This window comes from Podarcis cretensis, assembly GCF_951804945.1.
Source record: "Podarcis cretensis genome assembly, chromosome: 1".
Classification (NCBI taxonomy): Eukaryota; Metazoa; Chordata; class Lepidosauria; order Squamata; family Lacertidae; genus Podarcis; species Podarcis cretensis.
In genome coordinates, this window is record NC_137170.1 from 14,141,576 (window position 1) to 14,163,826 (window position 22,251).

The 22,251-nt window shown below is 49.6% G+C and overlaps 1 long non-coding RNA gene across 9 annotated transcripts in view; it reads left to right on the forward strand.

Moving 5' to 3' along the window:
- The window catches only part of LOC307208694, a 284,653-nt gene that overhangs the window by 213,064 nt on the left and 49,338 nt on the right, over window positions 1-22,251 (forward strand). For 5 of the 9 annotated variants that reach the window (XR_013835214.1, XR_013835215.1, XR_013835216.1 and 2 more), the window contains exons 1-2: window positions 7,967-8,738; window positions 8,934-9,007. This is a non-coding gene — a long non-coding RNA (uncharacterized lncRNA). Of the gene's footprint in view, window positions 1-7,966; window positions 8,739-8,933; window positions 9,008-9,815; window positions 9,865-11,126; window positions 11,829-13,886; window positions 14,573-22,251 lie in introns of those variants that run through there. The other 4 variants (XR_013835209.1, XR_013835219.1, XR_013835212.1 and 1 more) reach the window with 4 other exon arrangements.

The window sequence follows — 22,251 nt, forward strand, 5'->3', positions numbered from 1 at the left end:
CAGTACATGGGTAGACGAGTCTAAAAAGCTCAGGACACAAATTTCCGTGGCCCTCAATGGTGGCTCATTCACCAGAAGTAATGTATGTAGTGTTAACTCTGGAAGTAATCATGGTGCCTCGGTTTTTGAACATAATCCCTCTGGAAGACCGTTCGACTTCTGAAACGTTCAAAAACTGAGACACAAAGGGCGGTCTGCAGAAAACTGGAAAAAAATAACATGTACATGCAGTGGAAGCCATTCGACTTCTGAGGCGCACTTGAAAACAGAAGAATTTACTTCTGGGTTTTCGGCGTTCCAAAACCGAAACGTTCGGCTTCCGAGATGTTCAAAAACCAAGGTACCACTGTACTCGACTCTGACCAAACTAAGCCCCCTAGAGCAAAATATACAGTACTTCAGGAGGCTAAGTTTGGTCAGAATTGAGTATACACTTCCAGATTTAACGCTAAATATATTAAACGGGCCACCATTTTGAGGGCCATGAAAATTTGTGTCCAGTTGTTTTGTTTAGACTCATCTACCCATGTTCTCTCTGAAAACAAAGGGGTGCTTGATTTCCAGATGTGATTTTTTCAGCCCCCCCCACTAGATGGTGTTGCCGTGAACTCCTTCCCCCCATAGACCCACTCGTGAAACGCTTCATTCCTCCCGCCATAACAGCATCAGCTTGTCCCTTCCAATGATCAACCTACCTACTGCAGCTTTTAGGAGGTTTACCATTTCTTCTAAAAACAGATGTTTAGGGTCATAACTCCAGCCAGCACACATAGGAGGCATGTCTACAGGTTTTTTTTGTGCTGGGTCTGGGGCAATCAGCATGGCTGTACTCTTTGGGACTGATGCGAGTGGCAGTACAAAACATCTGGAGGGCACTGGGTTGGTGAAGACTAGTTTAAAGTGTTCTGCTTAGTTGAAACACCTGTGGGAATTGCAAGGAAAGATGCAAGGATTCTAATAAGGTCGCCAACATTTCTCTGAACATGTTTAGGTTGCCAGCAAAATTCAGCCGGAAGTCCAAGGCTTAATATACAAGGCATTGCTTAGAGAAAATATCTGTAGTATCTTGGGGGGTGGGGAGAGGTGGTCAAAGAAATTGAAAAATATTACCAGCATCATTTGGGGAAGTTGAGCAATGCTCAGTGTAGGTTATCTGTTGGCTGTTGGAGGTTTGGGTGTCTATTTTTTAAAAAAAGTTAAATGACCATGAAAAAAAATCTCCATCTCCATTTTTCCAAAGTTCTAAGAGAAAAGGCCTCCTCAGCTATTTTAGGTTATCAGGTGCAATATGTTGCAAAAACAATATAGTATATCCCAGGAGAAATAGTAGAGAATCCATTCTTCAGACAACCTTGGAACACTTAATTTCTCCTGCTTGATGATTGCACATGGAAAAGCTCTTTGCAGTTAGCTGTCTCAAGGCCAAATAGAACTAGGGGAGAAATTCACTCCAGTTCGCATTTAGAAGTGAACCTACCTAATTTGCAGTTTCTGAAATAATATACGAATCCAAACACAACCATCCTTCAAAATTTATCCTCCTCTGAATTTTGCAGTGCAGTTCTCCAGTCAAGCAATGGGTACAAAATGCATATATTAGGGTAAAGTGTGTAAAGCATAAAAAGGCACATGTATTAGTGAAAATAACGTACGAAATGCATTCACTCCTCTGGACGTCCAAGCACGACATGCATCTGAAAATGCATGCACATAGTAAACAGCAGAGTTTAGCAGAAGCTAAGACTGAGGACGCATGGCACCTGAGTTTAGTGATTTATTTACAGGAACAAAATAAAGAACAGAGCAATCATGGCGTGTCTCTTCTTCTCCTGAGAAAGAACAACAAAAACAGAAAGTACAAAGAACAAAGAGCGGAAGTGGCACACAGTTTCTTCTGTTCTCATGCTTCCAAAGAATGGAATGCAAAACACAGAGCATGTGATCTAGTAGTCTCACACACACACCCAGCAACGGGAGAGAATGAAACTGCTGACAACTTGGAGGGTCTGCCATCATGACTAATAGCCCTCCATAGCCTCCTCCATGAACTTTTCTGTTGGCCATCACTGCTTCCTGAGGCAGAGAGTTCCACAGGTTAACTACACACTGCCCAAAGAAGAATGTTCTCCATCCCGTCTCGTCTAACATTCAGCTTCATTCAATGTCCGTGTGTTCTAGTGTTGCAAAATGGGGAGAAAGACTTTTCTCTATTCACTTTCTCCATGTTTTGCGTGATTGCGTGGCAATTCCCGCCCCCTCCCACAGTTGGAATAATAAAGACACCGGACACAGAATTAAGGTTAATGGGCGTAAATGGCCACAACTTTATTGATTACAGGTAAGAGCGGTATTGGCTTTAGGCATTGGCCCTAACAGACTATCTGGTCTAATCGGGAAGGGGTTAAACACCACCAGGGGGAGCCCCCGAGATGCACATCCCTAGGCGCTCCCCGAGGGGTTGCCGCTCGGGGGGGGGCGCTTTAGGCCCTAGCCTCCGTAGGTTTCGGACGAGGCGACGCCCCCCAGAGTCCTTTAACGAACTACCCTTCAAGATTTGGGGGAGGTGATGGCGTTCCTCCCCCCCAACTTCATTTGCATAACAATACCCCTGCCAATGCCTAACTGCCACACTGATTCTACAAAGATCTGTCATGTTGCCACCTCCTTGCTGTTTCTCTCAAATAAGAAAGTCCCAAACGCTGCAAACTTCCCATCCTTTTGTTCATTCTGCTTGATGTAACGTCTGGAGAGCAGCCGGTTGAAAAAGGCTACAGTAGGGACCAGTTCAGACCAGGGCTTGCCTCCCACTCCCCTAAAAAGCTCAACTACTCATTCCACACCCTTACTGAGCATCCGCTAAGGAGGACGTGCAGATTTTATTTTATTTATTGTAAAGGGGCATTTAAACGTCATCCTCCTTGCTGCTGTCTCTGCAGCCTTCCACTGTCAGCTTGTTCCTCCCACTGTTGGTTTTGGAGTTTTTGGTTGCTACTGGGAATCACAAATGGGGGCAACTCTGCTGCCGCTGTTGCTTTCTCAGCTTCCCAGAAGAGGCATCTGGGTGGCTACTGTGAAGTCACAAAGATGGGCTTAGCAGCAGCCTGAAGATGCCAAAGGGTGAGACAGAGCAGTCCTGGAGCCCAAAGTCCATAGGCCAGTCCTTGGCCAGGCTCTGGCTCCACAAAGGGATGCGGAATACTGTGCAATTCTCTTGTTTCTCTGGCAACCAGATGCCTGCTTTGAACTGATTCAGTTGGCAGCACAGACTCCTTCAGTTAACTGTCTTTGGTTCACCTGAAAGCCAGCTTTCACCTGAGGGGAAAGCTTCTGCCTCCCCTCAGAGGCCGACCTTGGTCTTTCCCATTTCAGCGGCACCCTGTGCAAGGCCAACATTCAACAGTGTCCCCCCATCTCTCACCCTCCATTGTGCTCAATTGACTACGATGCCCTGTGGCATCCCCTAGGCTCAGCACCCGGTGTGGAGGAACTGGGCACACTGCCCAAAATCTGCCTCAGCTCCCCAGTTGCACAATCTGGGGCTGTTTCAGTGGATTCCACAGAAGGTAAAGTCAGGTAAAGTCAGTTTTATCAATATCCTTCTTAAATTGTGGTACCAAGAATTGAACTGCCATCCCAGGTCGACCTGGGAAGGTAAAACCCAATACTTAAAACACACAAAAATGCACAAACAAAAACAACACACACACACGTCAGCTCATTTTCCAGACCCTGCTGGGATTGGCACTTTGGCCTTTTCCTGACATTCCCCTCCTTTCTGCCCTCTTTGTGCAGAACTGCCTCTTAAATTCTCAGAAATACGTTTCTGGGCGTCCTGACTGTTCCCTTCCACCAGTGCATGTTCAAGAAGAACCACAGTAAGTCCACTTCCTTTGCTCAACCAGAGTCCACCCAGACTAGAGTCCACCCATTGACTATGTTGCCCTGTGGCATCCCCTAGGCTCAGCACCCAGTGTGGAGGAACTGGGCACACTGCCCCAAATCTGCCTTAGCTCCCCAGTTGCAGAATGTGGGGCTGTTTCGGTTGAGCACTTCCACTTTCTTTGCTCAACCAGAGTCCAGCCAGACTAGATCCCTGTTCTGTAGCTGGAACAAGCTGCTGCTTCCACATGGGTGGGTTGGGAGCAGGAGGCGGGATTCCCTCCCAACCCCCCCAGAGGGACAATTGGAGCAGAGCACCACAAGATCCCTTGGCAGTTGGGTCAAGCCCAAGGTGGCTCAGCTAGACCTGTGGCCTGTTCTCCCAGGGGCTCACAAGCAGCATGACAGGAGTCCCAGTGCAGCGCTTCCCAGGAACAGGTCTGGTTCAGAGACATCTGATGCTTTTGGTGCGTTTATGTGAGGGAGAATGGAGGGGCTTGGACTGAAGCACAAGGAGGGTTCTTAAAGGACAACCCACAGAAAGGGATTCCCTCCTCTGTGGATGGCCTGCTTGATCCTAGGGTCATCAGCTGCAGCAGAAACATCCTTTGGCTCCTGCCAGCACTAACTGCCTCCCATGCTCAGGCATCTCACACAAATATGCCACATTTACATATTTCAGGGTCTAGGGTGCGGAAACCAATTGGGAGATGACTTGAATGCATCGGGGAGAAATATCCAGCTCAATGAATACACTATTTTCCTGGGATGGTTCCAGATTTACAGAAGCCATCCCAGTTTCTCATTTGATACCAGAATGTCCTGCTTCTTCAGATAAATCTTGGAGGGAATGTTGAGACATCCCTATTATCATCAGAGAGATGTTGGGGGAGTGGAGTGAGGCTTCTCCTGGGACTCAGTTCCGGACCCTCTCAGAGAAGGAGGGAGGTGTTCATGGTGAGTTCCGGCATCTTTTTTCCTAGAAGAATAGCACTGGATGTCTCTGTTTAACAACAGGGTTTAACAACTCCCTGCATTCTTAACAAACCACCATTCCCAGTATTCTTTGGGGGAAGCCATGACAGTTGAAAGCGGTCTGAGCAATGACATTGATACTTGATACAGGCCATTTTCATTTTGTGTTTGTGTGTGTTTGGATCCAGGTAGCTGGAATTAAAATAATCTGGTCTCTTCGACTTCCGGGTTAGCGCCAACATCTAATGGCGGATTCCCTCCGATCTCCGGAGGGAATCGGCTCAGTAGGGATCGGGTTCTGCCGCGACGGTGACGCGGGGACCCTAAAAAACCACAGGTGTGGATGCCTGTGGACATGGTGACTCGGCGGGCACCATTAGTGCCCCCCCGACCCGTAAAGTAGCCTTTTTAAAGGCTGCGGAACGGAGGCGGGGAGTGGCGCGGTGCTGAGAGTCCTCTGCTTCCCCTGCTGAGTGAAGCCGCATGCCATGGATGGAGAGCGCTGACTTTTTCCTTCAATATTCGGACTAAAAGCAACAACCCGTAAGTAATATGGAAATTGGACTTAAAAGGGAAATTCTTTCTTAAAATTCGGCACGATCGGGGGAAGTGTAAAAAGGAAGTCCGCCCCCCCCCCGCCTTGTAGATAATCTAAAGCAAGGACCAGCCAACTAAAGTTGAGAGAAAAAGTTGCCTTTTTGGAAGAAAAATTACTATCTTCGCGATTGGACAGTATATTTGATTTTGCTGGAGGATAAGAATTGGTTTAAATTAAAGTGCAACCCCCCGGGACCGGGTGCGATCTGTGAAAGAGCCTGCTGGAAAGATACGGACTTTGACAGCTGTCAAACTAGCTGTCAAAGTTGGGAAATAAAAGGAAACGTTGCTTTTGGTGATTCTGCTGGCTAGATTTTCTCAGATTTGGATTTAATTGTCGGAAGCAAAGGAAAATAAGTTACATTTTGGTCTATTGGATTGGAATTTTAAAGACACTAAGTAAACAGAATCCCCCTAGAGGGGAGTTTTGGAATACTGCAAGAAATGGCTGTAAGTGGAAAAATACTCGCTGAGCTGAACAGGACTTTTTATCTCCTGGGAAAGTTCCAGGAGCAGAGCAACATCTTAACAACAAGGGCAACAGCACTGAATGATACAGTAAACAATCTTGTGGGAACAGGAAGAGACTTGACACAAGTTTTCGTCTCTGAACCAATAGCCCTTGAAGTTGAAATAGAAACTGCTGCAGCTGGGGAAACGAAGTTTGAAAAATCCCAAGAGACATATGAGGACTTGCTGGAAATTAAAGACGAAGCCACAATGTTGCAGAAGACAAAGCTGGACCAGAGGCCTGGTAGCATAAATTTGATTGAGATGGAAATTGGAGCTTTTGGGACATATAGATTTAAAAGACTTAAGAAACAAAATTTGAGCTCCATTTTTGAATATAGAGGCCTGCTGGGAAGAAAAATGGACATTATTGGGACAGAGCTTCTTCAAGAGTTGGTGTTGGAAACAAAGGACTGTCAAAAAGACTGGCAGAGAGAAACTGAGAGAGGTTTAAAAGCCTCAGGTGTTTGGGATCCAGGCTGAGAAATGGACGCATTTATGGACATTGGTTTGGGGATCAAAACCGGGAAAGGGAGGGTGGGAATTGAAAATCCGAAGGGTGATATAATCTGCTTAGATCTTGTTTATATGTTTATTTCTTTATTTATAATTTTTAGGGAATGTGGAAAAATCGTGGAAGGGAAATTTGGGCCGACTTTAGGAAAAAGGTTTAAGATTAAGTTAAAATTGGTTTTTTTTTAATTTAATAATAATAATAATAATAAATTTTATTTATATCCCGCCCTCCCCAGCCGAAGCCGGGCTCAGGGCGGCTAACAACAATCAAACAATCAAACAATCAAATAATCGCACATTCTAAAAATATTTCATTATAAAAATCAATTAAAATCAAATTAATGGCAACTGATTAAGCAAGATTCTGTGCAGGTTGCCAGAGGAGGGAGTCAGGCTGCGCCCTGACCAAAGGCCTGGTGGAACAACTCTGTCTTGCAGGCCCTGCGGAAGGATGTCAGGTCCCGCAGGGCCCTAGTCTCTTGTGACAGAGCGTTCCACCAGATTGGAGCCGCAGCCGAGAAGGCCCTGGCTCTAGTTGAGGCCAGCCTAACCTCTCTGAGGCCTGGGACCTTGAGGATGTTATTATTTGCAGACCATAGGTTTCTCTGTGGGGCATACCAGAATTTAAATAGATATAAGGTTTTAAAAATAAATTGAGGAATGAAAGAAAGAAGAAAAGGAAAATAATAGCATGACATAACAAATTTTTAAGTTTAGGTTGAGAAATAAGATAAGAACTTGTTGAGTGGATAGTAATGAAATTATAATACAGAAGGGGAGGGGGGAGGTGTGAGGAGGTCGAGGAAATAAGGTTTAAGAGAAAAAAAGGATTGAAATTATACTTGTATTTTGTCTGTTTGTGTTTGTGTATTTTTGTGTTTTAATGGAAACTTCAATAAATGGAAACTTCAATAAATATCATTTAAAAAAATAATAATAATCTGGTCTTCCTCATCCTGGTGCCCTCCAGATGTTGTCAGACAACAAATCCCAGCAGCCAGAATGCCCAAAGTTCTGGGGTAATGATGGCAGCCCACTGAATCAGGCCAGTGGCCCATCTAATCCAACGTCCTGTTTTTACAGTGGCCAAGCACATGCCCTAATGGGAAGCCCACAAGCAGGATCCCAGCACAATAGCTCTCCCCCCTCCTATGGTCTTCAAAAGCATTGTGGCCTCCAACTATGGAGGAACAACATAGTCATTCTGGGTAGTAGCCCTCCATAGCCTCCTCCATGAACTTTTCTGATCCCTTTTCAAAGCCATCCAAGTTGTTGGCCATCACTGCCTCCTGAGGGAGAGAGTTTCACTGTTTACCATTGCACTGTCCAAAGAAGAACGTTCTTTTCCCTCTCGTGTATCTCCCAAAATTCAGCTTTTGGTGTCACGAAAATGGGAGAAAGACTTTCTCTGTGCACTTTCTCCATGCTGGGCATCATTTTGCAAAGGTCTGTCCTGTTGCCTCTTTCTCGATTTTTCCTGCAACTAAAACGCTGCAACCTTCCCATCCCTTTCTTCATTCTGCTTGGCTTAACATCTGGAGAGCAGCAGGATGAAGAAGTTGACAGCAGGGATTTGTTAAGACAAGGGCTTGTCCCCCACTCCCCTAAAAAGCTCAGTTCCTCATTCCTCACCATTACTGAGCATCCGTGAGGACGGGCAGGAGGTTTTATTTATTGTAAAAGGGCATTTAAACCATGATCTCCTTGCTACTTGTTCCCATGTCCCTCCCTTTCATACTCCCCCGCCCCAATTGTTGGTTTCTGAGCCTGTGGCTCAATCTCCCTTCAAGGGGTGACAAGGGCCTGGGAGACAGAGCAGTCCTGGAGCCCAGAGTCCATTGGCCAGTCCTTGGCCAGGCTGTGGCTCCACAGAGGGATGTGGAATCCTGTGGAATTCTCTTGTTTCCCTGGCAACCAGATGCTTGCTTTGAACTGATTCTGAGATCAGTTGGCAGCACAGACTCCTTCAGTTAACTGTCTTTGGTTCACCTGAAAGCCAGCAGGGAGGATTTCTGCCTCCCCTCAGAGGCGGACCTTGGTCTTTCCCATTTCAGCGGCACCCTGTGCAAGCAAGGCCAACATTCAACAGTGTGCCCCATCTCTTGGCCTCCATTGTGCTCAGTTCACTACAATGCCCTGTGGCATCTCCTAGGCTCAGCGCCCAATGTGGAGGAACTGGGCACACTGCCCAAAATCCACCTCGGCTACCCGGTTGCACAATGTGGGGCTGTTTTGGTGGGTTCTACCGATGGTAAAACCAGGTAAATTCAGTTTATCAGTATCCTTCTTAAATTGTGGTACCAAGAATTGAACTGCCCTCCCAGGTAGACCTGAGAAGGCAGAACCCAATACTTAAAACACACACACACACACGTTAGCTCATTTTCCAGACCCTGCTGGGATTGGCACTTTGGCCTTTTCCTGACATTCCCCTCTTTTCTGCCCTCTTTGTGCAGAACTGCCTCTCACCTGCCGTTCCTGGGCGTCCTGACTGTTCTCTTCCACCAGTGCATGTTCAAGAAGAATCACAGTAAGTCCACTTCCTTTGCTCAACCAGAGTCCACCCAGACTAGATCCCTGTTCTGTAGCTGGAACAGGCTGCTGCTTCCACATGGGTGGGTTGGAAGCAGGAGGCGAGATTCCCTCCCAAGCCCCCTAGAGGGACAATTGGAGCAGAGCACCACAATAACCATTGACAGATGGTTCAAGCCCAAGATGGCTCAGTTAGACCTGTGGTCTGTTCTCCCAGGAGCTCACAAGCAGCACGACAGAAGTCCAAGTACAGTGCCCCCCCCCAGTAAGAGGTCTTGTTCAAAGACATTTGCTGCCTTTGGTTTGTGTTGGTGGGGGGGGGGGGATGAAGGGACTTGGACTGAAGCACAAGGAGGGTTCTTAAAGGACAGTCCACAGAGAGGCATTCCCTCCTCTGTGGATGGCATGTTTGATCCTGGGGTCATCAGCTGCAGCAGAAACATCCTTTGGCTCCTGCCAGCACTAACTGCCTCCCATGCTCAGGCATCTCACACAAATATGCCACATTTACATATTTCAGGGTCTAGGGTGCGGAAACCAATTGGGAGGTGACTTAAATGCATACACTATTTTCCTGGGGTGGTTCCGGATTTACAAAAGCTGTCCCGGTTTTTCCCGGAATGTCCTGCTTTTTCAGAGAAATTCTGGAGGGAATGTTGATAGGTCATTGGAGAAATGTCGGAGGGAAGGGAGTAAGGCTTCCCCTGGGGCTTTTTTTCTGGCCGGAACTCACCGGAACTCATTTCCGGACCCTTTCAGAGAACGAGGGGAGTTTCATGCTGCGTCCCGGCCCCTCTTTTTTCTAGAAAAATACAACTGGATGTCTCTATTTTCGTCAGAGAAGGTAAGTGGAAGGTAAGTGAATGCAACCAAACACTGGTGAGGGCTCATCATTGAGCTTGCCTGGTGGTAGTGAAGGCTTCATTGAAGGCATGCTTTGTAGCCTCCATTGCATCCCCACAGCTGTCGTACAATAGCCCAAACCCCGAGTTTAAGCAAAATTGACCGGAATCATGAGACCTGGTATGACCAATCATAGGGCTTAATTGGTAGAACTTTCCAGATAATGAGCACTTGCCTCTCCCATCACCCGACTCTCATTAGTCTTAACCTTGAAGGCCTAATAAGGGACACCTGTGCTTAGCTTCAGTATTCAAGAATCCCAGCAGTTTCTTATACAGACTAACAAATCAGGCCCAAAAGATCTATTTCCCCACACTGTGGGAGGCCAAACTTTGGCATCCCCAAATGGATCTTCTAAGTTACGCACCTTCTCAATTTTGCACCCCCTCAACGTGGCACTCTGTGCAGGGAATCTGCCCCACACCACCCTAAATCTGGTTCTGAGAAGGGGTGCACTTTGCTGTCCCCCCACCAGACAGCCAAACATCTTAGGTCAAAGTGTTTAGTACGCCAACTCCTTTCAATGGTTTTCTGCTGGTCCCGTGGGTTACCCGAGAGGCAAGGTCCAAGTCCGGTCCGTGGTCAAAGGTGCAACAAGGAGGCAGTCTGTAGAAGCTGAAGTGCAGGGCAGGGAGTTGGGTGAAGTCAGGGACAGGCATGCAAGCAGAGAGCCAGGGTGGGTCAGGAGCTCAGGCAGGAAAGCAGGACAGGGTTCAGGCAGGAACTAGCAACCAACAATGTTGCTCCCACAACTTGGGACTAGGGCTGGCCGGCTTTTATCTGCCCGAAGCCATAGGGCAGCCCCAATCCTCAGGTGACTCACCTCTCCTGGCCTGGAGGCGAGCACTCCTCCTGCGGGAACTTAGTTCCCTCTGCCTCTCTGCCCTGAGCCTCTGTAGCTCAGGAGAGGCTGGAGGGTTACCAGACCCAGAGGCAACCTCCTCTTCCCCTGATGGGGCTGAGAGTGGAGCACCTGCAGGCAATGGGGCCTCCAGCACCTCAGGAGCCAGAGCAGGCTCAGCTGGTGCCTGCACCTGAGGATCCAGCACAGGTGAGGACCCTTCAGGCTCAAGCCCCGGCTCAGCTGGTTCTGGAGGTGGGGAATCCTGTGCAGGCTGGGACCCCTCAGGTGGGGTGGGGGTGGGGGGAGAATGAGGATCTCAGAATTTGATTGTGTATGATTTATGTTTAATACAAAATTTATAAATGCACAGGAATCAGATGTGGTACTACAGAAACCTGTTAAAAGGACAAGAAACTCCAAGAAGGAAACACGTGTCGAGAAAGACTTGTGGTTTCAGTTGTCTCTCTACTAATGTACAGAGAACAGAAAACAAGTGAAGCAAATCCTACTCTAAATACAGGATGGCAAATATGATCTAACAGACATTACTGAAACCTGATGGACTGAGACTCATGACTGGAATGTATAAATTGAGGGATAAAACCTGTTCAGAAGCAATAGACCAAGCAGGAAGAGAGGAGGAGTAGCACTATATGTAAAGGATGTGTACACTTGTGAAGAAATCTATGACCTGAAGCCTGGAAGGCGTATTGAGAGTATATGGATGAAAACTAGAGGAGAGAAAACAGTGACTTTCTGTGGATGTCTGCAAAAGACCACCAAGCCAAACTGAAGACGTGGGTGATGCCTTCCTAGAGCAGATCACCAAAGAATCTAAAAGGAGATACAGTGGTACCTTGGGTTACAGACGCTTCAGGTTACAGACTCCACTAACCCAGAAATAGTACCTTGGGTTCAGAACTTTACTTCAGGGTGAGAACAGAAATTGCACGGCGGTGGTGCGGCGGCAGCAGCGGGAGGCCCCATTAGCTAAAGTGGTATCTCAGGTTAAGAACAGTTTCAGGTTAAGAATGGACCTCTGGAACGAATGAAGTTCTTAACCCGAGGTACCACTGTATACAACATAGTAGCCATGGGAGACTTCAACTACCCCAATATCTGTTGGAATTCAAGCTCTTCCAAGAATATAAAGTCCAACAGATTTCTGCATTGCCTCACTGACAATTTCATTTCCCAGAAGCTGGAAGCAGCAGGAGCAAGGGAATCCTCTCTCTTGGACCTGGTCCTCACCAACACAGAGGAACTGATTGATGAGTTGGAAGCACCAAGAGACTTGGGAGGAAGTGATTGTGTGCTCCTGGGTTTCAAGGGAAAGCAGAGTGTAGTTGGGCATGCCCTCTGGACTTCAAGAAGGCTGATTTCAAAAAGCTTCAGGAACTATTGGATGAGATTGAATGGTCAGAAATACTCAAAGAAAAGGGAGTCCAAGGTGGATGGGAGTTTCTTAAAGGTAAAATGTTGAAGGCAAAAATGCAGATAATTGCAGGCAGAATGAAAAGTGGCAGGCCTCCAAAGAAACCCATGTGGCTGCATAGGGAAGAAGAAGAAGAAGTTTGGATTTGATATCCCACTTTATCACTGCCCTAAGCGGCTTACAATCTCCTTTTCCCTTCCTCCCCCACAACAAACACTCTGTGAGGTGAGTGAGGCTGAGAGACTTCAAAGAAGTGTGACTAGCCCAAGGTCACCCAGCAGCTGCATGTGGAGGAGCGGAGACGCGAACCCGGTTCACCAGATTACGAGTCCACCGCTCTTAACCACTACAAAACATTGTAAGGAGGTTACAGATGAGCTGAGGGCATAAATGAGAAATGGAAGAAAGGGGAAATCATGAAGGAAGAGGATACACGAGTAGCAACAGTTGCAGGGAAAAGGTCAGGCATGCCAAAGCTCAGAAAGAGTTCATACTTGCAAGAAATAAAAATAATAATAAAGCTTTCTTTGCCTATGTTCAAAGTAAGAGGAAGAACAAACAAGTAGAAGCTCATCTGCATGGAGAAGATGGAAAAAGCTGTTAGGTGACAGAAAGAAGACAGAACTATCCAACACCTACTTCGCCTCTGTCTTCACCCAAAAGGGAAGCAGTGCCCAACCCAGGAATAACAGATTAACTATGTAAATCCCATTTGCGAGGGCATTTTGAGGAGACCAAGACATATGAACAGCAAGGCAGCTCCTGCAATGCCCTGCAATGCCTGTGCCATAATGGTCTTCTTTCCTGAGAATGCGTCAAACTACACCTGCAGTAAGTGCAAGCTGGTTGCCTTGCTGGAAGAGAAGGTCCAGCAAGTTGAAGCCCGACTACTCAACAAGACGAGGAATATCTCGTTAGAAAAGAGCGAAGTCTCCTGCAACAGCAACTGAAGTGGAGTGCCCCAAGGGAGAAGGAAGATCACCCACTGCAGGAAACGAACCGCTGGAAGGAGGAGACGCACAAAAGGACAGTTTGGAGCTGTGGTGTGTCACTGAGCTGGCAGAGTTTGCAGAAGAATTGCTGCCACTGGCCAGAAGAGGAGGAGACCTTTGGTGGTAATTGGTGACTCCCTGCTGAGAGGGACAGAGGCAGCAGTTGGTGAAGGTAACAGGGTGTCCCAGGGGGTATGCTGTCTTCCAGCTGCAAGGATTCACGATGTGACAGAGAAGTGGCCAAGTATTATAGAGACCACTGACCACAATCCCTTCCTTCTGAATCATCAGGGCACAAACAATACTGCCAGGCATGGCTTCCAGCATACAGCAAGGGACTATCAGACGCTGCACAGAAAGCCGAAGGGTCTTGGGGAACAGACAATTTGTTTCATGACTCTTTCCTGTTGAAGGATTGTGGCCCACGAAGAGAGTGGGAAATACTGGAAATAAAGCACTGGATGCACAGGTGGAGTTGTCTGAAAAGGTTTTGCTTCTTGGACCATGGTCTCTGCTTCCTTGAAGAAGGACCTCTGGCAAGAGATGGATTGTACCTCACAGCCATTGGCAAGAAGGTCTTAGCAAAGAGGCTCAGGAACCTGATCAGCAGAGCTTTAAACTAAATCCTGAGGATGAGGGATACAACACTACAGACAAGAGGGAGGCACCTGGTACTGGGGATAAGAGCTTCACTCATGCACAGGAATCAGATGTGATACTACAGAAACCTGTTAAAAGGACAAGAAATTTCAAGAAGCAAACACCTGGAGAGAATGACTTGTGGTTTCAGTTGTCTCTCTACTAATGTACAGAGAACAGAAAACAAGTGAAGCAATTCCTACTCTAAACAGAGGATAGCAAATATGATCTAACAGACATTACTGAAACCTGGAGGAATGAGACTCATGACCGGAATGTAGAAATTGAGGGGTAAAACCTGTACAGAAGAATTGACCAAGCAAGAAGAGAGGAGGAGTAGCACTATATGTGAAGAAATCCATGACCTGAAGCCTGGAAGGCGTATTGAGAGTATTTGGATGAAAACTGGAGGAGAGAGAAAAAACAGTGACTTTCCTGTGGATGTCGGCAAGAGACCACCAAGCCAAACTGAAGACGTGGGTGATGCCTTCCTACAGCAGATTATAAAAGGAGATATAGAGTAGCCATGGGTGACTTCAACTACCCCAATATCTGTTGGAATTCAAACTCTTCCAAGAATGTAAAGTCCAACAGTGAGTGATGGTGGGCTGTTATTCCCATGAGTTGCTTGCACCAGGAGAAAAGGAATAGCTCTTCCCATGAGAGGAGGAGGTTGCTCCCCCTATTAAGGAAGGGGGCTCTTCCCTCCATGAGAGGAGTAAAGGCTGCTCTTCCCGTGAGTGGATGAGGCTGCTCGACTCGGTTGAGAAGGAGGCAGCTCTCCCCGTGAGTGAAGGTGGGCTGTTATTCCCCTGAGTTGCACCAGGAGAAAAGGAATAGCTCTTCCCATGAGAGGAGGAGGTTGCTCCCTCTATTAAGGAAGGGGGCTCTTCCCTCCATGAGAGGAGTAAAGGCTGCTCTTCCCGTGAGTGGATGAGGCTGCTCGACTCGGTTGAGAAGGAGGCAGCTCTCCCCGTGAGTGAAGATGGGCTGTTATTCCCATGAGTTGCACCAGGAGAAAAGGAATAGCTCTTCCCATGAGAGGAGGAGGTTGCTCCCTCTATTAAGGAAGGGGGCTCTTCCCTCCATGAGAGGAGTAAAGGCTGCTCTTCCCTTGAGAGGATGAGGCTGCTCGACTCGGTTGAGAAGGAGGCAGCTCGCCCCGTGAGTGAAGGTGGGCTGTTATTCCCATGAGTTGCTTGCACCAGGAGAAAAGGAATAGCTCTTCCCATGAGAGGAGGAGGTTGCTCCCTCTATTAAGGAAGGGGGCTCTTCCCTCCATGAGAGGAGTAAAGGCTGCTCTTCCCTTGAGAGGATGAGGCTGCTCGACTCGGTTGAGAAGGAGGCAGCTCTCCCCGTGAGTGAAGGTGGGCTGTTATTCCCATGAGTTGCTTGCACCAGGAGAAAAGGAATAGCTCTTCCCATGAGAGGAGGAGGTTGCTCCCTCTATTAAGGAAGGGGGCTCTTCCCTCCATGAGAGGAGTAAAGGCTGCTCTTCCCGTGAGTGGATGAGGCTGCTCGACTCGGTTGAGAAGGAGGCAGCTCTCCCCGTGAGTGAAGGTGGGCTGTTATTCCCATGAGTTGCTTGCACCAGGAGAAAAGGAATAGCTCTTCCCATGAGAGGAGGAGGTTGCTCCCTCTATTAAGGAAGGGGGCTCTTCCCTCCATGAGAGGAGTAAAGGCTGCTCTTCCCTTGAGAGGATGAGGCTGCTCGACTCAGTTGAGAAGGAGGCAGCTCTCCCCGTGAGTGAAGGTGGGCTGTTATTCCCATGAGTTGCTTGCACCAGGAGAAAAGGAATAGCTCTTCCCATGAGAGGAGGAGGTTGCTCCCTCTATTAAGGAAGGGGGCTCTTCCCTCCATGAGAGGATTAAAGGCTGCTCTTCCCTTGAGAGGATGAGGCTGCTCGACTCGGTTGAGAATGAGGCAGCTCTCCCCGTGAGTGAAGGTGGGCTGTTATTCCCATGAGTTGCTTGCACCAGGAGAAAAGGAATAGCTCTTCCCATGAGAGGAGGAGGTTGCTCCCTCTATTAAGGAAGGGGGCTCTTCCCTCCATGAGAGGAGTAAAGGCTGCTCTTCCCGTGAGTGGATGAGGCTGCTCGACTCGGTTGAGGAGGCAGCTCTCCCCGTGAGTGAAGGTGGGCTGTTATTCCCATGAGTTGCTTGCACCAGGAGAAAAGGAATAGCTCTTCCCATGAGAGGAGGAGGTTGCTCCCTCTATTAAGGAAGGGGGCTCTTCCCTCCATGAGAGGAGTAAAGGCTGCTCTTCCCTTGAGAGGATGAGGCTGCTCGACTCGGTTGAGAAGGAGGCAGCTCTCCCCGTGAGTGAAGGTGGGCTGTTATTCCCCTGAGTTGCACCAGGAGAAAAGGAATAGCTCTTCCCATGAGAGGAGGAGGTTGCTCCCTCTATTAAGGAAGGGGGCTCTTCCCTCCATGAGAGGATTAAAGGCTGCTCTTCCCTTGAGAGGATGAGGCTGCTCGACTCGGTTGAGAAGGAGGCAGCTCTCCCCGTGAGTGAAGGTGGGCTGTTATTCCCATGAGTTGCTTGCACCAGGAGAAAAGGAATAGCTCTTCCCATGAGAGGAGGAGGTTGCTCCCTCTATTAAGGAAGGGGGCTCTTCCCTCCATGAGAGGAGTAAAGGCTGCTCTTCCCTTGAGAGGATGAGGCTGCTCGACTCGGTTGAGAAGGAGGCAGCTCTCCCCGTGAGTGAAGGTGGGCTGTTATTCCCATGAGTTGCTTGCACCAGGAGAAAAGGAATAGCTCTTCCCATGAGAGGAGGAGGTTGCTCTCTCTATTAAGGAAGGGGGCTCTTCCCTCCATGAGAGGAGTAAAGGCTGCTCTTCCCTTGAGAGGATGAGGCTGCTCGACTCGGTTGAGAAGGAGGCAGCTCTCCCCGTGAGTGAAGGTGGGCTGTTATTCCCCTGAGTTGCACCAGGAGAAAAGGAATAGCTCTTCCCATGAGAGGAGGAGGTTGCACTCTCTATTTAGGAAGGGGGCTCTTCCCTCCATGAGAGGAGTAAAGGCTGCTCTTCCCGTGAGTGGATGAGGCTGCTCGACTCGGTTGAGAAGGAGGCAGCTCTCCCCGTGAGTGAAGGTGGGCTGTTATTCCCATGAGTTGCTTGCACCAGGAGAAAAGGAATAGCTCTTTCCATGAGAGGAGGAGGTTGCTCCCTCTATTAAGGAAGGGGGCTCTTCCCTCCATGAGAGGAGTAAAGGCTGCTCTTCCCTTGAGAGGATGAGGCTGCTCGACTCGGTTGAGAAGGAGGCAGCTCTCCCCGTGAGTGAAGGTGGGCTGTTATTCCCCTGAGTTGCACCAGGAGAAAAGGAATAGCTCTTCCCATGAGAGGAGGAGGTTGCTCCCTCTATTAAGGAAGGGGGCTCTTCCCTCCATGAGAGGAGTAAAGGCTGCTCTTCCCGTGAGAGGATGAGGCTGCTCTCATTCCCATGAGTTGATTGCACCAGAAGAAAAGGAATACCGTATTTTTCGCTCCAAAAGACGCAGCAGACCATAAGGCGCACCTAGTTTTGGGAGGAGGGAAACAAGAAAAATTTATTCTGAATCCCAAAAGCCAGAACTGCAAGAGGGATCTGGCTTCTGGGATACCGTGTGGCTTTTCTGGCTTCTCTGATAACCGCGCCAAGCCCCTTCAGGACAGCAAGATGAAGGCTCCCCCTGCCTGAAGAGGCTGCGCACGGCTAAGGCAGAAACCAGAACAGGCATGTCGCTGAAGGGGCACTGCGCAGTACTCCCTCGGAAAACTGTGCAGCTTCTCTTCAGCAAAGCTGGAGTAGTAACAGGAGTCCCTTCTGTTCCTCTTCCGGCTTCGCATGACTGGTGCAACGTTGAAGGGGAGCTGCGCAGTTCTCTCTCTGTGCAGCTCCTCTCCTTCACAGGAGAGGCAATGCGCAGAGAGGAAGAATTGCACAGTGCCCCTTTAGTAAAGCTGGAGAAGGAACAGAAGGAGACCCTTCTGTTCCTCCTCCAGCTTCCAGAACCCACGAAGCCAGAGGAGAAACAGAAGGAGTCTCTTCTGTTCCTCCTCCGGCTTCGCATGATAGGCGCGTCGCTGAAGGGGTGCTGCACATTTCTCTCTCTCTCTGTGCAGCGCCCCTTCAGCGGAGCTGGAGAAGGAAGAGAATGAGAGCCTTCTGTTCCTCCTCCAGCATCGCATGACAGGTGCGTCGCTGAAGAGGCACCGCACAGTTCTTTCTCTCTGGGCAGGGCCTCTCCTTCACAGGAGAGACGCTGCACAGAGAGGGAGAACGATGCAGCGCCGCTTCACCAAAGCTGGAGAAGGAACACAAGGAGACCCTTCTGTTCCTCCTCTGGCTTCCAGGACAGGCGCGTCGCCGCTAAGCCGGAGGAGGAACAGAAGGAGTCCCTTCTGTTCCTAATATGGCTTTGCAGGACAGGTGCTGCACAGAGAGGAGGGAGCTGTGAGGCACCCCTTCAGCGAAGCGGGAGGAGGAACAGAAGGGGTTCCTCCTGCTTCGCTGAAGGGCGCTGCGCAGCTCTACCTCTCTGCTCAGCACCATTCGTTCAATAAGACGCACTCACATTTCCCCTTATTTTTTAGGAGGAAAAAAGTGCCTCTTATGGAGTGCAAAATACGGTAGCTCTTCCCATGAGAGGAGGAGGTTGTTGTCCCTATTAAGGAAGGGTGCTCTTCCCTCCATGAGAGGAGAAAAGGCTGCTCTTCCTGTTAGAGGATGAGGCTGCTCAACTCAGAAGAGAAAGAGGCAGCTCTCCCCATGAGTGAAGGTGGGCTGTTATTCCCCCAAGTTGCTTGCACAAGGAGAAAAGGAATAGCTCTTCCCATGAGAGGAGGAGGTTGCTCCCTCTATTAAGGAAGGGGGCTCTTCCCTCCATGAGAGGAGTAAAGGCTGCTCTTCCCGTGAGTGGATGAGGCTGCTCGACTCGGTTGAGAAGGAGGCAGCTCTCCCCGTGAGTGAAGATGGGCTGTTATTCCCATGAGTTGCTTGCACCAGGAGAAAAGGAATAGCTCTTCCCATGAGAGGAGGAGGTTGCTCCCTCTATTAAGGAAGGGGGCTCTACCCTCCATGAGAGGAGAAAAGGCTGCTCTTCCCGTGAGTGGATGAGGCTGCTCGACTCGGTTGAGAAGGAGGCAGCTCTCCCCGTGAGTGAAGATGGGCTCTTATTCCCCTGAGTTGCACCAGGAGAAAAGGAATAGCTCTTCCCATGAGAGGAGGAGGTTGCTCCCTCTATTAAGGAAGGGGGCTCTTCCCTCCATGAGAGGAGAAAAGGCTGCTCTTCCCGTGAGTGGATGAGGCTGCTCGACTCGGGTGAGAAGGAGGCAGCTCTCCCCGTGAGTGAAGATGGGCTGTTATTCCCTTGAATTGCACAAGGAGAAAAGGAATAGCTCTTCCCATGAGAGGAGGAGGTTGCTCCCCCTATTAAGGAAGGGGGCTCTTCCCTCCATGAGAGGAGTAAAGGCTGCTCTTCCCGTGAGAGGATGAGGCTGCTCTCATTCCCATGAGTTGATTGCACCAGAAGAAAAGGAATACCGTATTTTTCGCTCCAAAAGTCGCAGCAGACCATAAGGCGCACCTAGTTTTGGGAGGAGAAAAACAAGAAAAATTTATTCTGAATCCCAAAAGCCAGAATTACAAGAGGGATCTGGCTTCTGTGATACCGTGTGGCTTTTCTGGCTTCTCTGATAACCGCGCCAAGCCCCTTCAGGACAGCAAGATGAAGGCTCCCCCTGCCTGAAGAGGCTGCGCACGGCTAAGGCAGAAACCAGAACAGGCACGTCGCTGAAGGGGCACTGCGCAGTACTCCCTCGGAAAACTGTGCAGCTTCTCTTCAGCAAAGCTGGAGTAGTAACAGGAGTCCCTTCTGTTCCTCTTCCGGCTTCGCATGACCGGTGCAACGTTGAAGGGGAGCTGTGCAGTTCTCTCTCTGTGCAGCTCCTCTCCTTCAAAGGAGAGGCAATGCGCAGAGAGGGAGAACTGCACAGCGCCCCTTTAGTAAAGCTGGAGAAGGAACAGAAGGAGACCCTTCTGTTCCTCCTCCAGCTTCCAGAACCCACGAAGCCAGAGGAGAAACAGAAGGAGTCTCTTCTGTTCCTCCTCCGGCTTCGCATGATAGGCACGTCGCTGAAGGGGTGCTGCACATTTCTCTCTGTGCAGCGCCCTTCAGCGAAGCTGGAGAAGGAACAGAATGAGATCCTTCTGTTCCTCCTCCAGCATCGCATGACAGGTGCGTCACTGAAGGGGCACCACACAGTTCTTTCTCTCTGGGCAGGGCCTCTCCTTCACAGGAGAGACGCTGCGCAGAGAGGGAGAACAACGCAGCGCCCCTTCACCAAAGCTGGAGAAGGAACACAAGGAGACCCTTCTGTTCCTCCTCCGGCTTCTAGGACAGGCGCGTCGCCGCTAAGCCGGAGGAGGAACAGAAGGAGTCCCTTCTGTTCCTAATATGGCTTTGCAGGACAGGTGCTGCACAGAGAGGAGGGAGCTGTGAGGCACCCCTTCAGCGAAGCGGGAGGAGGAACAGAAGGGGTTCCTCCTGCTTCGCTGAAGGGCGCTGCGCAGCTCTACCTCTCTGCTCAGCACCATTCGTTCCATAAGACGCACTCACATTTCCCCTTATTTTTTAGGAGGAAAAAAGTGCCTCTTATGGAGTGCAAAATACGGTAGCTCTTCCCATGAGAGGAGGAGGTTGTTGTCCCTATTAAGGAAGAGTGCTCTTCCCTCCATGAGAGGAGAAAAGCTGCTCTTCCTGTTAGAGGATGAGGCTGCTCAACTCAGAAGAGAAAGAGGCAGCTCTCCCCATGAGTGAAGGTGGGCTGTTATTCCCCCGAGTTGCTTGCACAAGGAGAAAAGGAATAGCTCTTCCCATGAGAGGAGGAGGTTGCTCCCTCTATTAAGGAAGGGGGCTCTTCCCTCCATGAGAGGAGTAAAGGCTGCTCTTCCCGTGAGTGGATGAGGCTGCTCGACTCGGTTGAGAAGGAGGCAGCTCTCCCCGTGAGTGAAGGTGGGCTGTTATTCCCATGAGTTGATTGCACCAGGAGAAAATTAATGTCCTATTTTTCACTTCAAAGGACACGCCAGACCATAAGGTGCACCTAGTTTTCGGAGGAGGAAAACAAGAAAAAATTATTTTGAATCCCAGAAGCCAGAACAGTAAGAGGGATCTGGCTTCTGGGATACCGTGTGGCTGTTCTGGCTTCCGGGATGACCGCGCCAAGCCTCTTCAGGGCAGAGGGATGAAGGCTCCCCCTGCCCGAAGAGGCTGCACATGGCTAAGGCAGAAGCCAGGACAGGCACATCGCTGAAGGGGCACTGTGCAGTTCTCCCTTGAAGAACTGCACAGCGCCCCTTCAGCGAAGCTAGAGAAGGAACAGAAGGAGTCCCCTCTGTTCCTCTTCCGGCTTTGCATGACCGGCGCGTCGCTGAAGTGACGATGTGCAGTTTTCTCTCTGTGCAACGCCTCTCCTTCACAGAAGAGGTGCTGCGCAGAGAGGGAGAACTGCGCAGCGCCCCTTCAGCGAAGCTGGGCAAGGAACAGAAGGAGACCCTTCTGTTCCTCCTTCAGCTTCCAGGACGCTGCGAAGCCAGAGGAGGAACAGAAGTAGTCCCTTCTCTTCCTCCTCTGGCTTCCCATGACAGGCACGTCGCTGAAGGGGTGCGGCGCAGTTCTCTCTCTCTGGGCAGCGCCTCTCCTTCACAGGAGAGGCGCTGCGCAGAGAGGGAGTACTGTGCAGCGATCCTTCAGCGAAGCCGGATAAGGAACAGAAGGAAACCCTTCTCTTCCGCCTCCGGCTTCCAGGACAGGGGCGTCCTCGCAAAACCAGATGAGGAACAGAAGGAGTCGCTTCTGTTCCTCCTCCGGCTTTGCAGGACAGGCGCTGCACAGAGAGGGAGAGCTGCACAGTGCCCCTTCAGTGATGCGGAAGGAGGAACAAAAGAGGCTCCGTTCCTCCTCCCGTTTCGCTGAAGGGGCACTGCACAGCTCTACCTCTCTGCTCAGCGCCATTCGTTCCATAAGACACACTCACATTTCCCCTTATTTTCAAGGAGGAAAAAAGTGTGTCTCATGGAGCGAAAAATACGATAGCTCTTCCCATGAGAGGAGAAAAGGCTGCTCTTCTCTATAGAGAAGGAGGCAGCTCTCCCCGTGAGTGAAGGTGGGCTGTTATTCCCATGAATTGCACCAGGAGAAAAGGAATAGCTCTTCCCATGAGAGGAGGAGGTTGCTCCCTCTATTAAGGAAGGGGGCTCTTCCCTCCATGAGAGGAGTAAAGGCTGCTCTTCCCGTGAGTGGATGAGGCTGCTGGACTCGGTTGAGAAGGAGGCAGCTCTCCCCGTGAGTGAAGGTGGGCTGTTATTCCCATGAGTTGCTTGCACCAGGAGAAAAGGAATAGCTCTTCCCATGAGAGGAGGAGGTTGCTCCCCCTATTAAGGAAG